Source organism: Camelus ferus, chromosome 25 (assembly GCF_009834535.1).
Source record: "Camelus ferus isolate YT-003-E chromosome 25, BCGSAC_Cfer_1.0, whole genome shotgun sequence".
Classification (NCBI taxonomy): Eukaryota; Metazoa; Chordata; class Mammalia; order Artiodactyla; family Camelidae; genus Camelus; species Camelus ferus.
Window position 1 is genome coordinate 8,621,463 of NC_045720.1, and position 3,880 is coordinate 8,625,342.

General features: G+C 46.7%; 1 long non-coding RNA gene across 1 annotated transcript; it reads right to left on the minus strand.

The window, feature by feature from the left end:
- Positions 1-1,164: 1,164 nt before the first annotated feature.
- Positions 1,165-2,384, minus strand: LOC116659766. Its single transcript, XR_004315105.1, has 3 exons — positions 2,003-2,384; positions 1,642-1,691; positions 1,165-1,246 (listed from the first exon to the last, which is right to left on the minus strand). It is a non-coding gene; the product is annotated as an uncharacterized LOC116659766 (long non-coding RNA).
- Between the last annotated feature and the right edge of the window lie 1,496 nt (positions 2,385-3,880).

The window sequence follows — 3,880 nt, forward strand, 5'->3', positions numbered from 1 at the left end:
GGCTAACCCCCTCATCACGGGCTTCCTGAAAAGACCGCCATGCCAGCTTGGGTGGGTGAAACCTGGCTGCACGTCTCACTGCCCTTCCCAGGCTGGTCCCAGGGATTTATAGAAGACTGTAGCGGAAGCATGATAGCACTTAAAGCAAACTAACCTTTATTGAATGAGGTGTTGTATAACCTTAATTTTTTTTCAATTATCTAATTTTTCTTCCTGCCCCAGGTTCCCTATATAGTCTGCCAACTCCAACCACACACATACACATGAGTCACCGTAGTCAGCTGCAGAAATAGCCACCACAGTTCTTGGCTCCTCCCGGTACCTACGCACTTTCCAGTATCACTTTTGTGGCTCTTCCCATCAAAAGGAGGGCATCATGTTTCACTGTGCCTTTTATCTGGGCCAGCTTTGTGACTTGCTTGGGCCAATGGGGTGTGTTGAGAGCAACGGGCTGCCAGTTCCCAGTCGAGGCCTCAAGAGCCATTCACACCTTTGCTCCCCCTTGGGGGCCCCCTGACTGCTCTGTGAACAAGCCCAGGGTAGCCTGCTGGAGGATGGGAGACTGCGTGGAAAACTGAGGAACCCAGCCAGCCCCCAGGAGCAGAGGCACCTCGCAACCTTCAGCTGATTACAGGCACTGTGGAGACCTGCTGGACCGAGAACTATCCAACTCAGGAGCAAGTCATTTTTGGCTACTTTAAGTCACAAAGTTTGAGGGTGTGTGTTTTGCATCAATGGATAACTGACATAGTCAGGAACCCAAACAGCCATTTGAGAAAACTGTCCAAATCACCATCCTCTTCTATCTGTCCATCAGTACCAGCTCTTGTCCTGAACTCGTGTCTTACACCTAAGACGCTGTATCAGGGTTCTGTATCGATGCCTGGTGTCTTACGTCTGTGGCTTCTACTTTAATAGCTACTTAGTGACTTGAAATTAGAATTGGCTGACTCTGATATTTGAAATTCAGCTCTACCCAACAGACTCTGTTTTGAAATGTAATATACAGACCAAAGTCTTTCCTATTAAAAGAAAATTTAAATCTTAATCCTGTGACAGGTACACATGAAGGTGACCCTCGGTTAGCCATGTCCTGATACAAGCCCCTCTTCCGAGGGCAGGTAGCATCTGTGACTTGCATACGACCAACAGGACAGGGCAAGGGGGTGGGATCGTCGCTCCATGATCACATTATGTTCTATAAGACTCCACCTTCGCAGACTGGATCAGGATGTTCCCAGCTGGCCTTGAAGAGAAGAGTCACCGTGTTATGAGAGGGTCACATGGCAAGGAGCTGTAGTGGTTTCTAGGACCCGAGCTCAGCCCCAGGGTGACAGCCAGCAGGAAAGGAGGCCCCCCAGCCCTACAACTTCAAGGGGCCAGATTCAGTCAAGAAGCACATGATCTTGGAAGGAGATCCTGCCATGTCCCCCCGAAACTCACATGTTAGAATCTTAATCCCCAGTGGTATGATATTTGGAGGTGGTGCCTTTACTAGGTAATTAGGTCTTTGGGGTACAGCCCTCATGATGGGATTGGTGCCCTTATAAAAGAGACCCCAGGGATCTCTCTTGCCTCGTCTGTCATGTAAGGGCCCCCAAAAGAAAAGGGTCATCTATGAACCAGGAAGGGAGTCCTCACCAGACACGAATTCTGTTGATGCCTTGACCTTGGACTTGCAGCCTCCAGAACTGTGAGAAAGAAATTTCTGTTATCTGTCACCCAGTATGTTGTTACAGCAGCCTGCACTGACTAAAAGGAACCCCAAGCTCCAGAAAGAAACAAAGCCCAGCTGACACAGACGCGGGCGCGAGAGATTCTAATCAGAGGACCCAGTTAAGCCATGGAATGAGCCACCTTTATGAGCAGGGAGTCCTCCATCACTGGAAGGGTCTAAGCATTTGGCAACTCTCTGGTCAGCTTTCTTCACAGAACGGAGGTCTCAACTGAGGGTCCTTAAGTCCCTTCCACCCCAAGGATTCTAAGATTCTTTGAGTCCTACCTTTCCTAGAGAGCACAGCTGCTGGGCTCCCAAGAGCATCAGAGAAAGAGGCTTTCTCTCAAACCACTGCCTCCAGTGGCCTCGACTTCAGCACTGCGTCAGTCAGCCCGTGCTCCTCTTCCTGGAGAGCCAACGTGGCTGATAGAATGCAGTGGGTAGTGTCGAGGGCCAGACTCGAACAGAGTGATTTCAACATGGTGTATTTCACTGAGACCCATGTCCTGCCTCCAAAGCACTGCAAGTTACTCCAAGCAGAGTGAGGAGATTATGGTGGCTTATCTGAAAAAAAAAGAAAACTAAGAGAACCCAACCCAATGCTAAGCACATAGCATAGGAAGGTCACAGGAGAAACATTATTGGGACTTAAAACAGGTAGACTACATGCTACACGCCTCTCTCATACGTCCTCACAGCAGACCTCCGGGGCTGTCGTCTTTGTCCTTTTACTTGCTTGAAACCCCAGAGCTAGTGTCAAGGTAGAGATTCCATACACACAGAGAGCTGCCTGGTTTGCCTTGCAATGTGCTGAAGTGACCTTTTAAATTATGCTCTGGCTTGTTTCTGAAGTTAGACTCTGGATGTTAGATAGAGGCCACAGAAAGGAAGGGTTTGTCTGCGTTTTCCCAGCTCTGTCCTCAGAGAGAATGCCCTACTTTCCCAAGAGAGTCCCTGGTCTTTAGACAGAGATCACAAAAGCACAAACGTAAATGGTTATCCTATAATACCATCCCAGGTGTCAACGGAGGGTGGGGTCCCCTCCTGTCTTCCTGAATGGGGTTCATACTTCCATCTCAGCACATGTCTCATGCTGTGGTAAGGACCCCATATCCTCAATACTAAGGTGGACATATTCTTCCATATTGAAATGTTTCTGAAATTGAGATGTGTCTTAAAAGCATTTGTATGTTTAATACAGTGGGGCTTTTTTGTCCTCTAAACTATAACTAAGTTAACAGTACATCTTAAATTCAATAGCATGTTAGGATCAAGGGAATCCGAATGTGCCATTTTTCTCTTTATCTGTCTCCTCCACTGAACTGAAACCGTCTGAAGAACAGAGATGGAAATATATTCATTCTTGTATTCCCAGTTCCTAACACAGGGTAGGCTCAAGAGATGTGCAATGAATAAATAAATGAACAAAAATGTCTCTAAAGCAAGAAGGGAAATACATTTTTCCAATCCCCAGCACACACAGCCTTTATAAAGAATCTTTCTATGTTCAATTTTGTGTTCCCTAAATATCCTTCTGATCAGTGATTTGGTCTCTGTAGGTGACAGTTCTCCCAGGAGGAAGTGTTCTGTGAACATTCACTGTTCCAGTGCTCAAGTCATGTAAATGTCACAGAGGAAATTATTAATTTGGCGCGTTGGTCCATCCATAAGGCTCCTGGCAGTTTGGGTGGTGTGAGGCAGGCCCTGTGACTGGCTCCACCTGGATGAACTGACAGCATCAAGTTCTCAGGCCTACAAAGGTGCTGCTCTGACCCTGGAGAGCCAGCCTAATAGCTTCTTCTACTTCTTCCCCCTCCTCATTTCCCCCCAGGCACAGGCAGTTAAAAATCAAAAAGTCCTCATCCCAGTGCTCTGATAGAGATCTCTGAATGTAAGAGAACTTCAGAAAAAAGAAGAAAAAGTTATACCCAAAGATGACTGAAAAGGTTGATTTCTGGACCGCCCTCTTATATGAAAAATAAAGGTGTGTAACTGTATCCTTTCAGATTAGTTAATCACTAATTTCTGAGCATCTAATCTGTGTAAGATGCTATGAGAGGTGTTATGAACTGGGCTTCATAGAGCAAAATTGCAGAAGGTGGTTCAAAGCCACCAAGATTCAGTAGTTATGACTATTGACACCTTTTGTATTCACTGCCTAAC